Here is a 25,279-nt window from a genome sequence, read left to right on the forward strand (position 1 = left end):
CTCACTTGTCAATATATTTAGGCAGATCCTAACTTTACAAATCTTTCTCCTCAGAGCAAAAGGCATTTTTTTTTGTAGGACAGGCATAAAATTTATTTTTCTAAGTGGTGAGTCAATTGTTCCAAAACCACTTAAATGTTAGCTTCTATTTCCTTATGAGACACTCTCTAAAGGAAGCAAATTTTATCTTCAGTAGGTTGAGATAAAGGTTTTTGTTTTTGTTTTTGTTTGAAAGTTCATGTCCTAAGGGAGAGAAAAGTCAGAAGAAGAAAGTCTATCAGATGAAAATGTCAGCCAACTATTTCATATTTTACCCACCAAAATGTGTCCTTTCTTCCTCATTCATTCTCTCATCTTCCCCCACTCTCATACCTTAAAGACCACAGTGTAAACAATATTAAAGGAACAGTATCTCACTTTTCTTCAATAAAGACCCAAATAATAAACCAGTTTTCAATTTTTTTTTTGAAGCGCCGAAACCCTCTAAAATTGTTTTATGGCACTTTGTGTAGTGAGTCATATCATGTAGAGGTCATGGGTGCTGTAATTAAATTTTTTGTGCAGTGAGCTCTAGAAAATTTCCACCAAACCTGTCATTTCTTTGGAACTCTTTGGGATTCACTGGTATAATAGCATTCTCCAAATAATTTCTTCTTTTTTTTTTGAAATTTTGGTTCCTTATTAATTCCTACAGGTAAAAATGATACATTTTCTGATCTCTCAGTGAGGTGAAAGGCATACAGTTGTTTGTTGCCTCAGACTCCACCGACTGGTAATACTGGAGGAGATTCAGGTTTCTGTCTTCGAAGAGCTACACATCTTCTCAAATGTCAGAGTAATGGTGATGTTCTGACCAAACTGCCAAGTCTACGGTTAAAACCCAAGAATCTGGCTGGCATATGACAAGTTTTCTCAAGATCATGTCTTGTCTGAAAAAAAAAATCAGAACATAAAGTTATTCAGAGAGCAAAACATTTGCCATTTCTGATTTTGAATTTTGTTAAATGCTTGGGAAGTTTTTGCCACCAGGATGAATCCACAAGCCAAGCTTTAAAAACTTTGACCTTCAATTTATTGCTTCTAGGCTTTTTGTCTCCCTGTGCATCCCTCTCTCTCTCTAACCCACTAAACTTACAGGCCCATAGGAGCTGTAACCACAGAGCCTCTGGTTCTGTGATTTTCAGAGCAAAGTTTTCTAGGTTCTTCTCAGTTTTTTGATTATTCTTCATCAACATCTATGTAATACTTTGTGCATTTGTGATTTACACAAAATATTATCCCTTTTCCTGGTTGTTGGGATAATTTGTCCTTGTGGACTTGAGAGAAGCTGGATATGGTAGACACCCCAGAAGACCTTTTATTCGTTTCAAGACTAAGAGATTAAAACCCAAGAAAAGAACCCTGTTATTCTGATCCTTCATTCTGCCCACAGTGCTAATCATTGCCTCTTCATAAGCCAAGAAAGAGGATTGCTTATGTTCACCCTCATCTGAACTCCCACCCACAGAAGTCACATATTATCTTCAAAACAGGGTCATCTTATTGTTTAAATGTAGGTCATATGCTAGGAAATATAGCGCTAAATCAATGATCTGTTTTCCAGCTCTCCACCATGAAAGAAAAATCATATGAATTTTACTTTCTGTGGGGGATAAGCTTAGGAATCCCCTGGGCTTACACAATGGGTTAACAAGGCATAAAGAAATACAAAGCCATAAAATGCTCACACCCGAGTTTGGGTAAACCAGATTGGCACCTCAAGAATGGGGGGAGGGTGCAAAGACACCTAGAGAATAGGGAGGCACAAAGGTGCCAGGAATAGGGAGGTGCAAAGGCACCCCAAAATAGGAAGTGCTGAGCCCCCAAAAATGTATAGAGAGAGGCAAAGGCCTGAAATAGAAACAGTGCAAAGGTGCTCAATACATAGGAATAACAAGATTAGATATTCAGGGTGAAAGCACCCCAAGTTTAGTACTATAGCAGAAAGCTGCTTTCATAGGAGAATAGGGCCAGGTTGGTGAATTGGACTATGGACCACTGTGCTGCTGGCAAAGCAGCCCGGAGTGGAGATGGTTAACAAAAGAAAAGGTGTCTTGTTAACCCTGAGGTTATTCCCCCTGTCTGTCTCATCCCCAAGACTGGCAAAGATAAATAGGCATGGCACCTCCTGTCTGCTGTTAACAAACATATACTCATCTTCCCAGTGTCTGGAATTTGTCTTATATTCACCCAAACCCCAAACATTGTATATCTTCAAAGCCCCCTTTTCCCCCTCACATCCTCAAGTTAATGTTCACAGTTTCTTTTGTTTCTTTGTGCACACCCATCACATTTGTAAGCCTTCTGATCTGAGTAAATACCAGGCAAGGACACTTATTTGGGGCTCTTGTCTTTTCCCCAGACATTAGCCATCTCTTGTTTTAATCCTGCATGTGGTCTTTTGCTGGCCAAAAGAGAAATTTAGACCCAGAGTCTATGACAACTTTCTAAAAGAAAGGGCACAATCATAAGTAACTCTAAGAAAAACAAAATCACAAATTCTTATAGAAGTTGTTTGATACTATTTTGTTTTGTGCATATTATATGTTGTTTGAAGTCTGAGGACCTTCCTGGTATTGGCTTTCCTCTCACAGAGAATCTATCCATTAAGAATCAGTGTGGTTTTTTTGTTTTTTGTTTGTTTTTTTGTTTTTGTCACTGAAAGGTAGGTACAAAGGCATCAGTGTAATTTAAAATGAACTTGCCCTACCATGTACCAAAAAATGCCTCGTTTGATGGGGAACCTAGTTGGCTCAGTTTGTGAAGCGTGCAGCTCTTAATCTTGGGGTTGTGAGTTCGAGCCTCACACTGGGTGTAGAGATTACTTAAAAAGATAAAATCTTGAAGAAAATGGCTCAATTGAAAGCTCAAGGCTTTGGAAAGGCTTATTCTAAAGAACTTGCTCGTTATGTCGCCTGATTTTTTTCAGTTTTAGAAAACTACCTTTGTTGTCTGTTAAAGAACAAACATTTGCAGAATGAATTTGAAGATCTAATTTCCTTTATTCAATGATTCATGAGTGGGGGGAGTGGGCAGTGTCCCTTCTAGTAAATGGATAGGTACTCAGAGGAGCTATACAAAGTGAACGTTTTTTAATAGGCAGAAGGAGGGGTATGGGTCAAGGAGGTTGTTAGCAAAAGGAAAGATTTTTTTCAGGCCATGCCATCTTTTTGGGAGGGTGGGAATGGGAGGGGGTTTCATTATGCAGATGACCTCACTAGTACTGATCAAGAAATTGAAGATTGACTGTTTAAAGGTGACATCTCTGGGCAAGGTTGAAACTGCAATTAAGTCTTGGTTTACTGTCATGGGGACAAACAACTCTATTTAGGGCCAAATGAGAACCAACACAATCTATTCAGAGTTTTCTAGAGCAAGAGAGTTAGCTGCCATCACTTGTGTTTGGTAGAGGCTCAAAGGCAGGCAGGGTGAGGGAAAGTTTTATAGTGACAAAAAGGAAGATCTTACGTATACTCAGATTGGAGTTTGTATACATGGAGAAGCTGGAGGCAGATTAATGAGAAGGGTTATGGGATTTGTTTGGGAGCACATTTGGCTTTCTCTGGTTGATCCTGAGTTGCAAGCATGGACAAAAAATTAAGGAAGCTAGCAGTCACTAAGTCCTGATCATTTTGGGCTGATGCCTGCAGAGGTTGCTGCTTGTGTCAGAGGTCTGTTGTCATATATAGTCTGGCCATTGTCCATTTATGTATTCAATGTCAGGTATAATATATTGAGCCATCGTCCTTTTGATGAAAATTTCCGTGTTTTATTTTTTTATGCTCTATTATAAGTAATGCGGGTATTTCAACTTGATGAAATTAAATGAGTGTCTCAATCAACAGATATGCAAATTCCTTTGTTTCAACAGATACTTTTATCTGGCCGTCAAAACTGCCCTTCCGATTTACCTAATTATACAATTGTGAAGCTTCGTTTCAAAGAGATGAGTTTGAGAATGCTCTTCTCTTCTAAAACATTGATTGATGAAGATTGAGTTAGACATATTCTATTGACATTCATTCTAATGAGATAATTTACAAGTGAAAAAGAAATTAGGGATCACATAAAGCATCAATAAAGTGATCAATGGATTAGGTCAGTTTGGCTATTTTCCATTTACTACTTCTGTGTTGTACTAAAGAAGAGCATTGGCAGTTAGGATGAGATTTCATAATCCAGTTGGAAAAAGCATAAATACTTTTTTAAATAGTAAAACCCAAAATGCCTGGAGTAAGAGCCAAAGGAATAAAGATACTTTATACACAATTAATGGAACAAGTATGAGAGGAAATGAGAAATGAGATACAGGCAAGAGATAATAAATGGGCTTTAAAATATTAAAAGACACCTGGAATGGAACAGAATGTAAAAATTGGAAAAAGCAGTGTTTTAAACATTTGAAAAAAAAAAGGATGATACGATTCTGAGTGTCTCCTTATGAAACATTATGCTATAGGAGGCATTAAGAAAATCAGAGGTTCTAATCTCAGAAACCTCACAATTTGATTAACATAAGAAATGTCAATGGTATAAGTAAATAGAAACCAACTCAGACTTCCTAAAAGAATAAGGAAATTTATTCACTCATGTGTCTGCAAAGCCAAGAAGAAAAGCAAATGCCAAGGTGGTTTGACACAGTGGCTCAGCAAAATCAATAAGAATCTGGGGACTATTTGGTTTATTTGTTTTTATTTTCTTCACTTCAACTTTCGTAATGTCACCTTCATTGTAAAAATGTCTTTCCTCCTGGACCAGATGCTTTTGTGCCAATAGCTCTCCAAACAACTTGTTTTGTCTCCAGACGTTGAAGGAAGACCTGAGTTTTGCCTTCATAAGCTAACTTTGGTTCATTTGTCCATCCATGAACCAACTGCTTATGGCAAAGAGGATGGGAATGTGCGACGTGTCTTAGACCAGTCAGGGCTCACACCTGAAGTTCTGAATGGGGACCATGCAGCCATGTGTCCTGGCTGTTACACAATGGAGGAGGGCAGGTTCTTAAAGGAAAATCTGGGTGCTGTAGGCAAAGGGGAAGGGAGGATTGATGATGGAGCTAGACTGGCAACTAAAACACGTCCACTACCCTATCCCGGTTGAGGGCAGTAGTCGAGTGTGCAGATAACCCCAACCCCCGGTGGACAGAGTGTAGCAAGTGTTCTAAAGTCAAACGAATATGCATGGGAGGGGTCCACATTTACATGAGACCGTTTTGCTTAAATTTTGTCAAAGTAAGCTGCTTTGACTTTTATGTTATTTGTTTAGTATCTTCCTATTGCTAAAAGACCATTTTCAAAGTAGGGTAAAATCAGGACTCTTGTACACATCTTGTACATATTAATGAACGCAAGTTAAAGATTTTCTTTAACTCATTAATGAGGAGATCTGTAAGGTATTATAACCAGTTCCAAGTAAAAGTTCAGAAAGTACAAACTTATTTAGAGTAAAGGAATACTGAAGTGAGTACTCAAATGAGGACAAAACTAGCTAGGAAAGTCTATTGAACAGAAAAGAATTTGCGTGTCTGTAGACAAGAATTATTTTCCACTGTTATCAGTTATTGATAATTTACAAAGGTGCAAAATGGCTCCCATAGAGTCACAGTCATAAAGAGCAAACGGGTGAGCTATAAGTAATGCATAATTTTCTCCCGAAGCACACATTTTCCTATACTGTGGCTCCAAGAACATTCAGGTTAAAAAAATTATTTTAATGTTTATTTATTTTTGAGAGAGAGAGAGAATGGGGGAGGAACAGAGAGAGCCGGGGACACAGAATCTGAAGCAGGCTCCAGGCTCTGAGCTGTCAGCACAGAGCCCAATGCGGGCTCCAATCCATGAGTTGTGAGATCTTGACCTGAGCCCAAGTCAGATGCTTAACTGACTGAGCCACCCAGGCATCCATACATACATCCAGGTTAAAAAAAAAAGTCCGTTAACCTTCCTGAAAGGGAGGTTACACTCAATATTTCTTTATTCCCCAATCATGGATGTAAATTTATTCGCTATATGTCCCAGTGAAAGGAAGAGTGGTGTGTGTTCATTTGGAACACAGTTCAAGTGTAAAAGGCAATAAGATTACAAAGTGGCTAGAATTAAATCAAGACCATCATTATTGGCAAAATTATAAGACTTCCATTTTGTGAAATTTAAATACAAAAATATAAAGATTTAAGGGCTTTTTCATAGGCTTAGTGCCAAATCGATGAAATTATTTAACCCCTAATCACTATGCTGCAGATTTCATTAAGCTTGCATGTAGTTTTGAAATAAAAGTGCTTGATTGAATTAAAGGACAGTTCAAACACAGGTCAGAGATTTTAGCTGATTGTAGTGTAGGAGGATGGTTATTAAGGACCCTAAGGAAGTTCCATCCCTGGAGACTTCCCACAGGAGAAAGCCTATTCCTTGCCTGTTCAGCTTGCTCCAGGGGCATCTCTCTTTGTAGCTTAGCACTAAAGCCACTCTCAGGTAATTTGCTACAGCATAGGGAGAGAGTGCAAGAGTGGACTCGCCTTTCTTTGCTTCTACCTCCATAACCTCTGGAGCAGAGAAAAGAACAGAAATATGTTTCTCAAGAATGAGAGAAAATAAACCAAACGTTTTAATCAAGCAAACAGAATTAGGAAATAGAATCATTCTCTTCTCAAGAGACGATGCTCTTTAAAATTTGACTTTGCTAAAGAAACAAGCATGAATGCTTCCTTTCCATTTTCAAGGTGCAACATCTTTATATACACAAAGGCATTCAAGCTTAAAAGGAGAGGCTGAAAAAGTCTGAATGCCTGTTTGAGTTTAGATACAGCATCTGAAGCAACTCACAGGTAAAGCGGATTCTAATCAGATACCCCAATTACCAATTACCCAGACCTGGATTTGTGTGTGTGTGTGTGTGTGTGTGTGTGTGTGTGTGTGTGTGTGCGCGCGCGCGCACATGTGAATGTTGTTTCCTTCTAAATTAATCTTTTTTCCCTTCCAACTACAGTTTCAATTCAAACAGAATCCTAGCTGTACTTTGTCTTTCACTACCTCCAAAAGAGGCCACAGAAATGGGGAGAGAGCTAGCAATCATTCCTCTCTCTATGAACCGCCATCTCCAGAAATTTCCCTAAAGGGTCAGTCTACACTTTTGGAAACCAAGATAAGCTTATCTCCAAAGGTATGTGGGTTTTTTCCCATACTGATTTCTATAAATTTTTCCAGCTGGTTGGAAAGCAGGTACAAAATATACTTTTACACTGATATATTTGATGCTCTAAACTTCTTTCCTGTGGCAAATATTCTACTGATGTATCTATGCTACAACTTGCTTCAATTATTCTGCAGGGTGTGCCAAAGACTCTGAGGAAGGGGATGGGCTCAGAAAGTCTTTGCTGCTCATTTGCCTTCCGAGTTGAGAACAGTCGCCACCTTGACTTTAGCGTAGGATAATCAAACTGTATTATCCAGAGTTCTGCTTACATTTTTATAGGGATGAGTACTTTTGCATCTGTAATCCAATTCATATTACATATTTAATATGCATCATTCACCTGTTTGGCCCATCTCTCCACTCCCCTGCTGCAACCACCAGTTTGTTCTCTGTATTTATGAGTCTGTTCCTGTTTTTGTTTGTTTCTTTGTTTTGTAGTTTAGATTCCACATATAAGTGAAATCCTATGGTATTTGCCTTTCTCTGATGTATTTCACTTAGGTCTCTGCCCCCCACCCCCAGATCTATCCATTTGTTACATATGGCAAGACCTCATTCCTTTTTATAGCTGAGTAATATTCCATTATATATCACATATATAACACATCTTCTTTGTCTAGTTATCTATTGATGGATATTTGGGTTGCTTCCATGTCTTGGCTATTGTAAATAATGCAGTAAATGCAGGGGTGCATATATCTTTTTGAATTAGTGTTTTTATTTTCTTTGGATAAATACCCAATAGTGGAATTATTAAATCATATGATATTTTTATTTTTAATTTTTTGAAGAACCTCCATATTGTTCTCCACAGTATTTTCATCAATTTATATTCCCACTATGAGGGTTACCCTTTCTCGGCATCCTTGCCAACATTTGTTATTTCCTGTCTTTTTCATATTAGCCATTCTAACTGGTGTGAAATGATGATATCTTGTGGTTTTGATGTGCATTTTCTTGGTATTTAATGATATTGAGCATCTTTTCATGTGTCAATCAGCTATCTGTATGTATTCTTTGGAAAAATATTTATTCAGGGCCTCTCTCCAGTTTTCAATTGGATTTTATTTTTTATTTTTTTGGTGTTGAGTTGTATAGGTTTTTTATATATTTTGGACATTAACCCACTATCAGATATATCATTTGCAAATATCTTCTCTCATTCAGTAGGTTGTCTTTTTGTTTTGTTGATGATTTCCTTTACTGTGCAAGAGTTTTTTATTTTAGTGTAGTCCAAATAGTTTACTTTTGCTTTTGTTTCCCTTGCCGAAGGAGACATATCCATAAATAATGTTGTTAAAGCCAATGAATAAGAGATTACTGCCTATGTTTTCTTCTAGGGGATTTATGGTTTCAGGTCTCAAATTTAGGTCTTTAATCCATTTTGAGTTTATTTTTGTGTATGGTGCAAGAAAGTGGCCGAGTTTCAGTATAGCATTGTTGAAACACTATATTGTAAACCTGAAACTAATAGAATACTGCATGTTAACTATACTGAGAAGAAAGACAGAAAGAAAGACAGAAAGACAGAAAGAAAAAGAGAAAGACAAAAAAGAGAAAGTAGTCCAGTTTTTCCAGCACCGTTTGTTGGAGAGACTGCTGTTTCCCCATTGTATACTCTTGCTTTCTTTGTTGTAGATTAATTGGCCATATAAGTATGGGTTTATTTCTGAGCTCTCTATCTTGTTCCATTGACCTATGTGTCTATTTTTGTGTCTTTTTTGGTGATTTTATGGAAATTTTAGTGTTTAGGCCTTTTATAATGCTGTTGCAGCGTTTGCTTCTTTAAGTGCTATTAAAGTTGATACAAAACAAAACTACAAAATTCTATAAAACCTAATCAACTCATTTATGTAAAGTATATGGGATGATTATGCAAGAACAAGTTGTGTTTTTGCCCCAAATCACCAGTATCTATGATAACAATGGAAGAACATAATTCATATTCATGAAACATCCTTTAAGCTGCTGAAAGCCTTCATTTCATTTGTGGATAATATTATTTTGTGTCAGTTTTGAGCAAAAAGTGAAATATAAAAAGTGCTTTTAATCCCACATATAAAGTATTCTGTTGTTACTTCAGAGCTTTGTTTTGTAATATTAACAACTAAACATAGATGTGACAGGTTTACGCAGATTCAAATTAATCCCAGGAAAAGAAGACACTTCAGAAAATTACTATCCATACTGAATGGGGTAAAATAATACAAGGGCAGGGGTCAAAGTTGGAAATGAGAAGGCAGCTGCTAAATGAAGTTATTAAATGCCTCTGCCCTGAAGAAGAAAGGCTTATTTAAGCAGAAAACTGCTTGGAAAACAATGTTCAGTTAAATAGAGTGAGACAACAACTACATTTGCTAAAACTGAGACATGGATCTTTCTTTAAATATTTTCTTCTTGTTAATAAGTCTAAATTTTGAAGCTGTGCTCAATAACACCTTCCATGTGTGTTGTTTTAGATTTCATAAAGCTTTGTGTATCTGCACACTAATTGCAGATCAGAAAACAAAGCTTCTGAGAAAAGAGATGGTGATATTGAGGGAGATTGAGTAATTTATCCAACATCGTGAATGTATTTACTACCACTGAACTGTATGCTTACAAACTGTTAAGATGGTAAATTTTATTATATGTGTATTTTGCCACAATAAAAAAAAAGGAAAGAAAAAAGAACAAGCAAGGAGATGGCCCAAAGCCTGAAAATGAGGCTCCCTTGCATTTTGTGAGCTACTTATTCTATTTCTGTAATTCATGTCCCCCTTTTTTTAAAAAAATGTTCATTTATTTTTGAGAGAAAGAGAGTGCAAGCAGGGGAGGGGCAGAGAGAGAGAGAGACAGAGACAGAGACAGAGACAGAGGATCCAAGGTGGGCTGCACGCTGACAGCAGAGAGCCCGATGTGGGGATGGGGGGCTCAAACTCACGAGCTGTGAATTCATGACCTGAGATGAAGCTGGCCACTTAACCGACTGAGCCACCCAGATGCCCCTCATGCCCTCTTTTGTATTAGATTATTTTAGCAGATGTCCCAGTAAGCCTGAAAAGTAAGTATAATCGTTAAGCCCAATCGTTAAGCCAGAGACTGAGCATTTTAGTTGACTTTTGAAGTGTAACAGACTGTCACAAAATGGTTTATGACCAAAAGAAATTTATTTTCCTTACTCATAGGTCTGCGGGTTCAACAGAGTTTGGCTGCTTCAGCTGGGCGAGTCCCAGACTGCTTGTCAGGCTCAGGTCTGTTTTCCTGAAACATCTTCTCACAGCCGTTGGCAGAAGTACATGAGAGTAAGCAGAAAAATGCATTATCTGGAAGGCCTCAGTTTGGAACAGTGCCCTGTTCCTCTCCCCACCTTCCACTGATCACTGCCAAGCTCATAGTGTTTGTCATTAAATTACCGATTCTGCGCTCCAAACCTACCTTTCTATACTCTGATTTATGTTGCTGGATCTGGGGCCATTTTTCTACTTTGTCAGATGGCTCCCAGCCTGGGGTCATTAACTGGAATTACCAGAGGGGATTTGAAGACTGGAGAAGAGATACTCATTCCCCTGTTTTCTTGTTCCTGACACTCCTCCCCAGGAAAGTTTCTTCACCCTGACAACGGCAGTTGGCTCCAGTGTTTAGTTTAAAAAATTTTTGCCACATATCACCAGAAAAAGTCTCATTGATGCTCCCTCACGATACCGTCACTAGCCGGGCATCATTTCTCTTCAGAGGCCTGAACCCCCCAAAATGGGCCCCTCCTCTAATCAAGAGAACCAGCAGCAGTTGGGCAACACCTTCAAGCCATGTTTGGGCATCACATTCCATACCTTCAGACTCTGACTGCAGGAACTCTCCTCCTTGTGTTCCTACATTCCCAGAACCTTGTCATCCAACAGAGCTGGGATGGGGTGAGGTGAGTGAGGTGTTACAGGAGTCCTTTGTTGGACATAGCCTTCATTTGAAACTTGCTGTTTTGTTTACTGTGGATTTTCACATTCATATTTTTTATGTTGCTTTCTGAGGTTTTTGGTGTCCTTTTACATTTTTCCCCTGAGGACAGTGCCTCCCCTGCCTGATTGTAGTCCCTGATGGGTAAGGCACAGGTGCCCACTGCAGATGTCCCAACACTCTCTTATCTAGTTACTGACTGTTTCTCAACACTAGCTCAGTATTTGTGATGACGGAACCACATTTCAAAAGGAAGGCGCTCCTTCTGCCTGCTTGCATGTGAAGCTGACTTCCAGAGTCCGTCTCAGTCCTATTTCAGGTGTTGAAAACAAACCCAACCATGAATGTTTTCCGCATAACTTTTGTCAACCTTGATGCCTTTTTTGCCCTTGGCACTAACTACAACTTCCAGTATGTTGTTGAATAGGAGTCATTAAAATGAAAATGTTTGCTTGATTCCTGATTTATACGTGGGTTTTAAAAAGAGGTTTTTAAAAGAATGGCCCTTAAAAAAAACCATAGAGATGTGGTGTTCCAATCAGCAGAACCTCAGGCTGTGGACCCGGCCATCTACTTTGCCGAAAGTTTTATGCTACGTTGCTACAGGAATTTAATGGATTTTTTCCTGCAATAACTTGAAGAGTACTTGCTTGTCTTGAAGAGGTCTATTGATTCTTATGCATTACTTTTGTAATTAAGAGACATGAAACATTTTATTTCTAAATTTGTTCATGTTTTCTGAGTACACATTTAGCTTTTTTTTTTTTTTAACGTTTATTTATTTTTGAGACAGAGAGAGACGGAGCATGAACGGGGGAGGGGCAGAGAGAGAGGGAGACACAGAATCCGAAGCAGGCTCCAGGCTTCGAGCCATCAGCCCAGAGCCCCAGGCGGGGCTCCAACTCGGGGACCGCGAGATCATGACCTGAGTCGAAGTCAGACGCTTAACCAACCGAGCCACCCAGGCGCCCCCACATTTAGCTATTGAATTGAATTAAATGAAAATATTTCTTAACAAAATAAACTTTATTTGTATTCTCGGAATTTGTTCATCCTCATCATGGTACATTCTAGTTCTAAAATACTGCTGAGAGATATCTCCTAATACTTTATTCAGATTTGCTGTCTCTATGTTCATAAATGTGATTTACCTATAGGTTTCTGTCTTTGTGGTAATTTTCAGCTTTGGGTGTCTGTGTTATTCTGGCTTTATAAAACATTAGGAGATTTCTTTTACTTTTTACCACTTAAAATGTTTAAACTGTATGGCCATATAGTGTTTCTTGAAGGCTTAGGAAAATCTATCTTTGAAACAATTTGGGGCTTTAGATTTTTTTTTTGGTAAGGAACAGTTAGTCAACTCTAATGGGCTTCATTAAAGTTGATTCCTACCACTATTGATTCTTAGAAATAATTTGTATTATCCAAATGGTAAAATTCATTTGCTTTGCAATTTGCATGGTACTTTTATTATTATTTTTTAATATTCCCCATGTATTTGGTTATTTCCCATTACTTTTTTTATTTAGTATACTTTGGTTTTTACTCTTTTTTACTTCATGTGGCTGGCTGGTGATCATTGTATTTTGCTACTTTTTTTTCTTTTTGTTTTCAGACACATAATGTTAGTTTTATATATCTGTCCTAATTCTTTTTTTATTTCAAAGTTACTTATTTTATGTATCCTTTACAATTTGCTTTTTTTATGTTTACAATTTGCTTTTACTTTCCATAGATTTACTTGTGATTTTTCTTAATTTTTTGAGATCAATAGTTTATATATTTTTATTATTTCTTATTTATCAAGCAAGATTGAAGACTATCAAGTACATGTGGTTTTTAGTATATATTATAAAAATCCTGAATTTTACATTTTTTTCTTGACCTCAATGTTCAGAGATTATTTTCTAAATTCTAGTTTGTTTCTAATGATTCTTAAAATATTTTGATCATTTTATTGTCTTGTATCTGAGAACACAATTTCTCATATTTCTACCTTTTGAATTCAGTGACTTTTTTCTTTTGATTCAGTGTATGATCATTTTTCTCTCTAAACCCTGTGGATCTGAAGTAGGTGGGCCCGTCCAAGGACCCCGAGGACCAGCCGAGGACCTTGGCTTCCCCTAGGATAAAAATCAAAGATGAGCCAGAAGGAAGTGAAAGCAGAGTTTATTGAATAGGGTAAGTAAGTGATAGATTATAGTACATGGAGTATCTGGGAGACTCAGAAAAAAAAAAAGGAGAGTAAGTCTTGTCATCGCTTGGGGTTTGGAGTTTATATTGGAAAGGGGTCTAGGGTATGTGATCCTTCAGGAATCCAGGGTAATGTCTGATCAAAGGCAAGTAACAAGTGAGTAGTAGATGCTATTTCATAAATCACTGAAGGTAGGGGCTATTGATGCCAGCATGGGCCAAGGTTTGTTTGAAGCTGAATTCCTAAAGTTTTAAGCTAAAGATCCCATGTTTGGGATCCAGTTGGATCCGGTGTTGGGGGGCCCAGGATGAAACTCAGATTAACTTTCTTGTTTCCCCCTTGGAGGGGGAAATCATTTTTATGGTTTGTTCAGAATCAAGGTGAAATGTAGAACATGAGTAAATGGGGCCTAGCAGAAAAACAGCAGAGATGGAGCCTTCCTAAAAATGAAGTCAGAAACTGAGGGGTCAGTTTCCCTTTCTCATATCCTTCAAAAACAGTATGTTCTTTGTGTTCAACTTAAACTAGCCAGGATAATCATATTCAGATTTTCTACACCTTTCATAAATCTTTTCCTACTTGATTTGCTACAGGCTAATAAGTGAGAGGTATTGTCTCCTACTACCCCGAGATTTATTTTGATATTCACTATGGCATTTTTTTCCCTTTTGTCCACTATTATGTCTGACTGGTGCATTGTCATTGTGAATTGCTCTTTTTTTTTTTTATCATTTTCAATGACTTTTTTTCCCCCTCATTTAACTTTTTTCCCCCCTTGAGTTCGAACTTACCTGACATTGTCCTGGTGAGTTGGGCTTTGATTTCCTTAGCATTTGCCAAGCATATTTTTTCATTCTTTGACTTCCATCCTTTGGGGCTTTAAATGCAGCATTTGTATGAGGCAGGTAGTTAAGTTCTACTTTTTAACTCCCCCTTTGAAAAATACACATTTGGTTTTTTTTTTTTTTCTTTTCTTTTTTGGTGTATCTACAATCCCACTCATCTCATTCTTTTATTTAATTATCTATCATCCCTTTTTTTCATAGATTTAATGTTCTTTTCAATTTTCTCCAAATGGCATGTTTATGGCAAATTCCACCCTTATCACATAGGGTGTTGCTGCTGTTATAGCGGATTCTCTATCTCTTTTGTGGGTTATATTCATTCCCTGTTATTTTTCCTCCTCAGAATCTAGCTGGGGTTGCACACAATCATAATTGAATAGGTTTGATTTCTGCTATATATTTTTCCCATAATTTTTTAAAAGTTATTTTTCAGAGTTTATGTTTTTCTCTTCTGCCATCTATTCTTATCCCCCTGGGGTTGCTCACAGATTTTCAAGCAACTCTCAAATTTGGGTGAGACTTTACTAACATAATCAAAACAGTAGGCATTTAGTGTTTATTCTGCCCTTACCACACATGTCAACAGCCTGTCTTTGGAAGCCCTATTCATCCTGCTCCAGGTGCACAAGAGAAAACCTGGACCTAACATGTTCTGTGTCCACAGCATTAGTGATCCACATGGAAGGAGGAAAGGTCAGTCCTTTCCTGTGCCCCCATTAGTTGTTCCTGTAGTTGGCTGTTTCTCTTCCATCCTGATAAATCACAGTAACTCTGTTGTTGGAGACCATTGGCCCTGAGTATTATTCTCTTTCCTGTATGTCTTAGCAGCAGGTGCTAATAAAAAGGAAGCCCTGGAAGATTTTCCTGTCCTTGGTGAGACTCTTATAATTCATGGTGTCAAAGAAGCTTTTCCCTAAGACTGCCTATTCATTCCCTGTAGGCCACTTATTTCATCCAGGGACTCTCATGAGATTTTTTTCATTAAGTACCTACTTTTCCCCCTTATTGGTAGACAGGCATTTTTTTTTAATGTTTATTTAGTTTTGAGAGAGAGAGACAGACATGAACGGGGGAGGGGCAGAGAGAGAGAGAGAGAGAGACACAGAATTGGAAGCAGGCTTCAGGCTCCGAGCCATCAGCCCAGAGCCCGACGCGGGGCTCGAACTCACGGACCGCAAGACCGTGACCTAAGCTGAAGTCAGATGCTTAACCGACTGAGCCATCCAGGTGCCCTGGCAGACAGGCATTTTTTTTTTTTGCCATGTGCATTTTTCCTTCCTCTTACTTTGAACTCAGATACAAGAGCTGGAGAGATAACAGTCATACTAAGACCAACCGACAGAATTGTAGAGACTGGCCATGCTATTACTCTGGAAGTATTGAACTGATGCTTGCAAACAAGGTGACCTACTGTGGAATCCTACTAGGTGTGAAGAGAGGTCCCTGAGCTCCATGTACTTTTGGAACTGCCTCTTCCCTTCCCTTCAACCCTTTTCTCAGCAGGAGTACAGAGGAACCCAGAGCTGGTGGAAACATTCACAACCTGCTGGTAGGTTAACTTTTCATTCATGCTCACTAGCCTCATGAGGGCCCTTAGTGCTACCCAGAAATCATTTTCCTGACATACTTTTTCCTGATAGATTCATTCTCCTTTTCTCCTAAGTGATGATTTCATTATTCTCTCCTTATTCCTCCAGCACCACAACCCCCTCTCAGATGATGACCTAATTTCTAATCTTCCCTGGGAAATGAAAGCAAGCAGGAGAGGATTTCCATAGATGCCCACAGTCATGCCTCCCACCTACTTGCATCTATAGTCAGAGGTCCTGCCTTCTCTGTTTTTATAATAGATTAATTTAAATAATAATTCAATTCATCTTGCTCAGAACGGATGTTCTTAAAGTCTCCCACCTCTACCAATCATTTCTGAGATTCCTTGTGGGCACCCAGGCTTTCTGAGTTCCTCAGTCAGTCATTATGCTCTTTCCTGGGTCCACCACATTCTGTTAGTAGGATACTCTGGCATGGCTGCCAGCAATATGGTGCCCGAGAGAGTTTTTAATGGAAGTCTGTTTCCTTTTCACTCACAGCATCTTTGCTCTCTAGTGGATTCAGACAGAGGTCCCTTTAGGTCACGTAAGGCAATTCCCAGTACCATAGCTAGGAATGACTTTGTAATAGTTTCTCACCTCTGGCAAATAAACTCAGTTTTCTTCCTAGGCCAGTTACTTCTTTGCTCATGGATGAGTTCTTTCCAAGGGAGCTCCTCAGACTTCCCTACAAATACAGTATTGATAAGCCTCCTTTACCAACTGATTCAGCAAACTCAGATATGTATGAATCAGACCCATGGTTTCCAAATTTTATTTAACCCTTCTACCCATTGCAGAGAAAATAAAGGAAATTCTTTTATGAGTAACTTCTACTTTCTTTTATTATTATTATTTTAGAGAGAGAGAGAGAGAGAGAGTTTGAGTAGGGGAGAGGGGCAGAGAGAGAGAGAGGGAGAGAGGGAGAATCTTAAGCAGACTCCACACCCAGCTCAGAACCCAAGTTGGAGCTCGATCCCACAACCCTGAGATCATGACCTGAGGCAAAAATCAAGAGTTGGATGCCCCCTAGGCACCCCTGAATGCACTCCTGAGTAACTTCTACTTTCAAACAAAACTGTTGCTATGGTGCCTATAAGTGAAGGTACTGTCCATACAACCACCCTCCCTTTTCTCCCAAAGACAGGGGACCATGTTGACACTCAGCTATTGTTTTCTTAAGACAGTACCAGAATCAAAGAAAAGGCAAACTGAAAACTTTATCTCCAAGTCCAGAAAAGAGAGGGATGATCAGCAGCATCATACCCACCCTCTCAAATGAACTGGCTTTCCTCTGTTCCATTCCCAGTATTCTTTCTTAGGTACGGGGTGGCTTTATGCATTGAGGCTACCAATTCATAGTGAACAACCCCACACAGGAAGTATGAACAGAATAGAGATCTTATCACCATATTGCAATTACTCACAACAATTTTCTCCTTTGCTTGTGCATCTCTCCCTTTCTCTTTCTACTAAGCATATTTAGTCATAGCCTCCTTGAAAGTGGTTTTCCCTAACTGGCTCCCCAGAGGCTGCTGAAGCAATGGAGAAGTAGGAAGAGGGTTCTTATCCACTTAACATTGCCATTTAGTGCCATGTAAACTGGGTTAAGGTGCTTGACAAGGGTAGAGTGTAGGCCCAGATGCTGGCTTACATAGCTGGCTGAGGGCATCCTTCCATGTTAAGGAAATTTAGTCAGGGAAAGAAACAATGGAAAAGTAAAGAAGATAAGTTTCACTATTATTAAAGTTTCTTTGGGGTGCCTGGGTGGCTCAGTTGGTTAAGCATCCCACTCTTGATTTTGGCTCAGGTCATGATCTCATGGTTTGAGTTTGAGACCCGCATTGGTCTCTGTGCTGACATTGTAGAGCCTGCTTGGGATTCTCTCTCTGCCACCCCCCCACCCCCACCCCCTGCCGTGCCCCTACCCCACTTGCTCTTTCTCTCTCTCAAAATAAATAAATAAACTTAATTAAAAAATTAAAGAAGTTTTCTTCACAGCCTTGAAAGGCAACTTGCGTGGGTGTCATCTATTTTTTACCATTGTATTCCTTCCATCAAAAGAAGTTGTCTGCCTTCATTTCTACCATTCAGAAGGGAATCACTTTCATTTTTAAAACAGCTAGTTCTCTGTAGGTATTCCCTGTATAAAGCTGCATCAGTATCTGCTAAATCATAATTTGGGGTTAAAAGTAGTAACATTGCATGATCCCTAACTTATGTTACTCTTAACCTCCCATACATGCTTCTGTATATGGTGTATATTAGTTTTTATCTCTAAAGGTTATGTGGTGATGTTACTCATTGATGTGCAGGAAAATATGTTTTGCTTTTTCTTTTTTTAGTGGTGATTGAAGGGTTAGTCTAGGCATTCAGATTCTTTAGCCAAGAATTCCCATTTAAAGGAAATATATTATGCATTTATATTTTGAGTTAACTGACTAGGCCATTATCAACACCATAGAAATATATTTCATGGAAGCAAACTTAAAAGTTAATTTTAACTTCAAAAGTTTTCTGTTTTGCTTTTAATTTTCATTTACCTTCTTTGGTAAGCCTAAAGCAGATAACATAGAAAAGGGAAGATTCTGGACATAGTTAATTAAGAGAGTTGAGAATTCTCTTCCAGCCATATTATACAAGGTATTATACATCATAGATAAAGCTGTAGGATGGCCATTGTCGTTGCTATAGCCTTACAGTTTGTGCCCCCTCCTAAATTCTTATGTTGAAATCAAATCCCCAGTGCAATGGCATTTGGGGGTGGGATCTTTGGAAGGTGATTAGGTTATAAAGGCAGAGCCCTCATGAATGGTATTAGTGGATTAGTGCCTTTATAAAGGAAATCCCAAATCCCAAAGAGTTCCCTTGCCCTTTTGGCCATGTGAGGACACAATGAGAAGGTGCTATCTATGAACCAAAAAAGGGAGCTCTCCCCAGACACTGAATCTGTTGGTGACTTGATCTTAGACCTCCCAGCCTCCGAAACTGTGAGCAATAAATTTCTGTGTTGTGTATAAGCAAACTATCTCTGTTACTATGTTACAGCAGGCCAAAATGTCTAATATAGTCATATTGCAATAACATTTCTTTGAAGTTACTAATTAAAAAAAAATCGTTTGGTGTCAACATTTTCAGAGGAAAACACTTTCTTCTGGTATTTTATATAATACGTCATGACTAAATAAATGACATTTAACCCAAGAATATAAGGTTGTGTTAGCATTTAAAAATCAATCAATTTAATCCATCATATTAACAGACAAAAAAAAAGTTTAAAAGTAGAATATGGTCATCTCATGAAACACAGAGATAGTAATTGTCAAAACCCCATATCATTTATGAGGAAAAACAAAAACAAAAATGCAAAAACTCAGTAAATAAGAACAGGAAGGAACTTCCTCAACATGATAAAGGACATCTATAAAAACCCACATAGCTAGTATCCTATTTAATGGTGCAAGATTAAATACTTTCCTGAAGATTAGAAGCAAGGTGAAAATATGTGCTGTCACCACATGTAGTTAATGTTCTAGAAATGGTTTTAGCCAGAGCAATAAGGCAAGTAAAAGAAAGAATGTGAATAAAACTGGACTCAGAGAGACTTAATCATCTATGCTGAAATTCTATGGAAACTACAAAAAAGTTCCTAGAACTAATAAAGGAGTTTAGCAAGATTGGAAGGTGTAAAATCAATAAACAAAAGTTAATTATATTACTATAAATTAGATAAAAGCATTTAGAAATAGAAATAAAAATAACAAAAACACAGTAGCATCAGTAAATATGAAATAGTGATAATTTGACAAAAATATTTAATACTTATACATTGAAAACTACTAAATATTGCTGAGAGATGTTAAAGAAGATGTAACTGGAGAATTATACCATTTCCATGGATAGGAAGGTAGCATTATTATTATTATTATTTAATTTTTTTTAATGTTTATTTATTTTTGAGAGAGACAGAGACAGACTGTGAGTGGGTTAGAGGCAAAGGGAGACACAGAATCCAAAGCAGGCTCCAGGCTCTGAGCTGTCAGCACAGAGCCCGACAGAGCTGGACAGAACCTGACGCGGGGCTCAAACCCAGGAGCCGTGAGATCATGACCCAAGCCGAAGTCGGATGCTCAACTGACTGAGCCACCCAGGCGCCCCGGAAGGGAGCATTATTATTAACGTGACAAACGTATTTCGTTGGCATTTCCATATAGATTTTTGAATTGGTTTGGCAATTTCTTTCCTGTTGGAGTTTTTATTCGGACTGTATACTCCATTTGTTAATAACTATTTGTTTTTATCATCATTCAATTTCTATTGTTGATAAATTTATAAGATAAGATGTTTGTTAGACAATTCAGCTGAAGAATTTATGGAATATATAGTTTCATTTCTTTCTTATATATAATTTTCTTTCTTTTTTTTTTTTTTTTTTTTTTTTTTTTTTTGAGAAAGAGAGCATGAGAGCAGGGGAGGGGCAGACAGAGAGGGAGGGAGAATCTTCAGCAAGCTTAGCGCTCATCACACGGAGCTCCATCTCACAACCCTGAGATCATGGCCTGAGCTGAAATCAAGAATTGGATGCTTAACTGACTGAGCCTCATCTGTGCCCTATAGTTTCATTTTTTTTCATGTTAAGGCTATCTGGTGATTGGTCAGATTTGTTAAGTGCTAGCCAACTTGGAAATAAAATTACTTCTTAGGGAAAGTTACTTATTTATTATCACTTAAAAAATGATCATCATTAGCTAAGTGAAAGGGTCTTATTGTTTGTATTATAAAACTGACTTAGATTCAAGAAAAAAAATGCTCTTATCCTTTAATTTGTAATTTTATTTTGCATTTTATTGAATTAATGATTTGTTTAGATCTTAGAATCTGGGAGGCAACAAGGGAGTTTCGTCTTGGAAATGATTCACTCTAAAATAATAAATGTCTCCCTGGGCCTTCAGATTAAAGATTAGATAATTTGAGAAGTAATTTGAGTTTTAGTGTTTACAATGTATCATAGAAGGTGGTTGCCAAAGTAGCAATAACATTTGTGAGGAACTGAAGAACTAAAAAGAATAATTCATACTGGTAGGAAAATATATAAGTCAAAATAATTTAACCTACAATAGAAAGTTACTCAAAGCAAAAATTTGAAAGGATACTTATCTTAAAAAGAAATTTTTGGGGGAGGTGCCTGAGTGACTCAGTTGGTTAAGTGTCTGACTTCAGCTCACATCTGATCTCACCGTTTATGAGTTCAAGTCCCGCATCGGGCTCTGTGCTGACAGCTCAGAGCCTGGAGCCCGCTTCAGATTCTGTGTCTTCCGCTCTCTCTGACCCTTCCCCCTCTCCCCCTGCACTCTGTGTGTATGTGTCTCTGTCTCTCAAAAATAAACATTAAAAAAAAAACTTAAAAAGAAAATTTTTTTTGGATTTATGTCATGTGTCACATGTTTTATATCTGGAGTTATGTTACATAAAACAATAAATATAGATCAACCAATGATTAAGTCCTGGCTGTGGCTAGTTTACTGTTACTGATTCATTCATTCATCAAATATTTATTTATTTATTTATTTATTTAAAAAAATTTTTTTTCAACGTTTATTTATTTTTGGGACAGAAAGAGACAGAGCATGAACGGGGGAGGGGCAGAGAGAGAGGGAGACACAGAATCGGAAACAGGCTCCAGGCTCTGAGCCATCAGCCCAGAGCCTGACGCGGGGCTCGAACTCACGGACCGCGAGATCGTGACCTGGCTGACGTCGGACGCTTAACTGACTGCGCCACCCAGGCGCCCCCATCAAATATTTATTAAGTGCCCACTATGTGCCAGTTTCTATGTTGGTGAAAGGTTGAATTAAAATAGTTTTACATTTCACAAGGAGCTCACAATGAGGTTTAAGGCAACTAGGGTCCCTTGGATTGGCTGTGTATTATAAATGAATTTCTGAAAAACCGTGGTTGTCTAGAATGGTTAATCTGGCAGACAAAGAATAATGAATTCATGTATAGCCTAGAGTGAGTTTAAATAATTAAACTAAGATTGCCTAAGGAAAACCATGAAATAAATAGCTTATCTCTGGCAGACCACATGTCCAAAATGTAACAAATATAAGAATACTATCTGAAGGCGCAGCCAAAGATCCAAGAGCAATCTTTATATATAATGGATGGAAGAGGACAAGAGAGAGTGGGTGTGTACGTTTGTATTTTTCAGTATTGTTTTCCCTAGTTATACTAGCACATAGCAATCATATTAGTAAAAAATAGGGCTTACATAGAGCTGTGGTATCTGTGCCATAAGATTATATCTGAAAATGGCTGGAATAGAGAGATTAACTGGTAATTTAAAAAATAAATTTTTATTGGATATTATCATCTGTTCAGAAAATACACATGAGATGAAGAACATGTGAGCATTACATTGTGATGTGTATTTCTGTAGTCTTTTCCTCCAGTGTGAGATCTGTCTTTCTATTTGGAGATGATTCTATGTATATATATCTAGTCTCTGTGAAGGAATATAGAACTATGGGTTGGCAATACACTCACTCCCTTCTGTGCCTATCCCCAAATCAGAGAACACTTGGGAGCTACATTTTGGAGACTTTTTTTTGTCAGCAGAGTTGTGTTTAAACCCCACTAATTAGGCATTCACACCACATCTGAAAGGTAGACGTGAAGCAAAAGTCATTATCCCTTCCTCTAGCAGCAGCTGGCAAATTCACAGCCTTTGTCAAATACGAGATTTTACAGCAGTCTCTAGGCGTTCCCCCTCAAATCCTACATGTGGGTGCTGAAACACAAGCGACTGATAATAAACAATCTCATAAGATTATGGCCAAAGCCACATTATCTACCTCCAGCATGTCGAAAGGCTAGCAAAAATCTGAGGACTAGAAACTCTTCTCATTATTCATAAGCATCTAGTTCTTCTTCTTCTTTTTTAAAAATTAAACCTCTTCCAATTGAAACACTCAGAGAGGGTTCTCTTTTTCTGCCTCAGTCCTGACTGATACACAGGAAATGGCCTACCCTTCACTATGGGATCCAGAAAAGCAGAGTCCTCCCACTGCTTTTCCTGTGGGAGCTAAGGCTTAAGTCCCACACTTGGCTCATTGCTGGGAGGTGAAGCTCAAGTGGATAATTCACTGGTGACAGCAGCAGAGACGTGGCCAGTGGCAGAAACATCAAAGTCCGGTGATAGCAGATATGTCCAGACGAGCCTTATTCCTGAAAAAAGAGATTTGCTTTGCTAGTTGATCCTTCTGAACTGTGAAGTGTTTGACTAGCTTTTCATGCCTGTTCTATCAGTTGTCTAAACCCTGTATATCTTTCTAAATACAATTTTAAAAATTTTAGTCAAAGCCCAAGAATCGTAACTAATATAACATCACCAAGGGACAACTCATACCATATAAACCATCTGTAATAATGGAAGCCCAGACATCAGCCTTCAGTGAGAAGTATTGTGGATATACAGGATGCTGATTTGCTAAATTTATAACACATCCTGCCTTCTTATAATTACATCACTTGAATGAGGTTGTTTTATCTTCCTGGTCTTTATATAAGAGTTAGAAACTGTTTCCAAAACTCTAAAGACATATTTATGTCAATTAATATCTTGAAAGTTGAAACGATAAAATTTAGTCCATGTAGACCACATTTTAGCATATGGGACTATTGCGAAGCATTATTGGTAAACCTAATGTCTGATGGCACTAAGAACTCTAACAATTGGTTTATTGCAAAATAAGTTTGTCAAAGATATGTATTACCAAGTGGAGGACAATGATGATATAATGTCCATGTAGAAACATTTCTTATTCTAATCTCCTAATAATTTTCAATAAATGTTTTGCTTAGATTTGTCATTCAGTTATCAAATGTTTTTCATTTTTTTAACATTTATTTTTGAAAGAGAGAGACAGAGCATGAATGGGGGAGGGGCAGAAAGAAAGAGGGAGACACAGAATCTGAAGCCAGCTCCAAGCTCCAAGTTGTCAGCACAGAGTCCAATGTGGGGCTCAAACTCACGAACTGTGAGATCCTGACCTGAGCCAAAGTTGGATGCTTAACCCACTGAGCCACCCAGATATCTCTGCTTTTCAAGTTTTTAAATTAAATGGCAATAATTTTTTTCTATTCTTGGACATATGTGGATCAATTTTTCTAAAGTTTTTTCAAAGACTGGAAACTTAGCAAACTTATTTTCCAATTTATTTTGTGCTATATATTTTGAAGTATTTTAAGTTTTTTTGAGATTTCAAAATTACTTTTCCCAAATGAATACACTGTGCCTTTTATACATTTCAGGTTAGAAGATGTTTTTTACCCTACTTGAGAGTGAGTCAGGAGATGAATCATAAATAAAGTGTTTCTTGCTCTGACTTATAAGTTTTCATTTCCTTGTGTTTAATCCATCTTTTGTTTTGCTAACTATTTATTTAGAAATTCATATGATTTTTCTTGGGGCTTTTATTCAGTTAATAATATTTCTCCAGTTTAAATATTTTAAATCATAATTTTCATTTAAAACACAACCTATTTTGCATGTAGACATCCTTAAGTAATAATCTGCAAGTTTTGGGATCAAAATCTTAATGAAGCTGTTATTTGCAAAACAACTTTAAGCATGATGTAGGAGAAAGTATATAGGATCTAAAGTCACTATGGTCTAGTCCAGCTTTTATGGTTGTTATCAAAGCTCTGTATGCGTGTGTTCTCTTGGGGAAATTATCTAAACTCTCTTAACTTCAAGTACTTTACTTGAAAAATGAGTATGGTAAGGTCTACCTTTCAAAGTTGTTTTAAAAGTTAAATTATAACACAGAGCAGATATTAAAGAATTATTAGTTGTCTAAAGTTTAATTGTTAGGGAAAAGCAGTAACTATGGAAATGGTAATATTGAAGAAAGCCACTTCTGGAAAAGAATGTTAATAAAACCTTAGATTTTGTTATAAATTACACAGGTTCATTGTAAGATAAATTTTGGTCCCCTTGTGGAGTATGAGCATATCTTTCTTGGTTCAAGAGACAAGGTGATGGGCGTTATGATTAGCAAAGCCATTGGAGAAAATGTCTCAGAGAAAAAGCCCAGAGGCTCAGTTATATGGTTTATTAGTGCATAGGACTGCTCAGCCAATGGATTCTGGTCATTTTAGAAGATTCCAAGTTTTGAACAAAGTCAACATCAAGTTATCTTTAGCTGTTTAAACAGAGAAGAAGGAGGTAGTAGAAGGGGAGAGGTTTAGTATGACAAGTACTGTTACTCAATACCTGAAGCAGGTAAAGGCAGGACTTCTCTGGGTGAGAGTTGGCTGCTAGTTCAGAAACCTACCTTCTCTGGGCTGATTTCTCTGCTCAGAGGCCTCCCATGAAGATATAAGATATCCTGATATCCTGAGATAAGGAGAGGAAAACAGGGAAATGTGGAAACAAAAGTCCAGCTAGAAGGCTTCCTTAAACAAGGGGAAAAAAATCTGTAAGA

General features: G+C 37.8%; 1 long non-coding RNA gene across 1 annotated transcript; it reads right to left on the reverse strand.

The window, feature by feature from the left end:
• LOC128314115 (uncharacterized) lies at positions 1 to 25,279 on the reverse strand. Its single transcript, XR_008295541.1, has 4 exons — positions 25,130 to 25,279; positions 16,392 to 16,479; positions 10,392 to 10,482; positions 1 to 929 (listed from the first exon to the last, which is right to left on the reverse strand). It is a non-coding gene; the product is annotated as an uncharacterized LOC128314115 (long non-coding RNA).

The sequence above is a fragment of the Acinonyx jubatus genome, chromosome C1, assembly GCF_027475565.1.
Source record: "Acinonyx jubatus isolate Ajub_Pintada_27869175 chromosome C1, VMU_Ajub_asm_v1.0, whole genome shotgun sequence".
NCBI lineage: Eukaryota > Metazoa > Chordata > Mammalia > Carnivora > Felidae > Acinonyx > Acinonyx jubatus.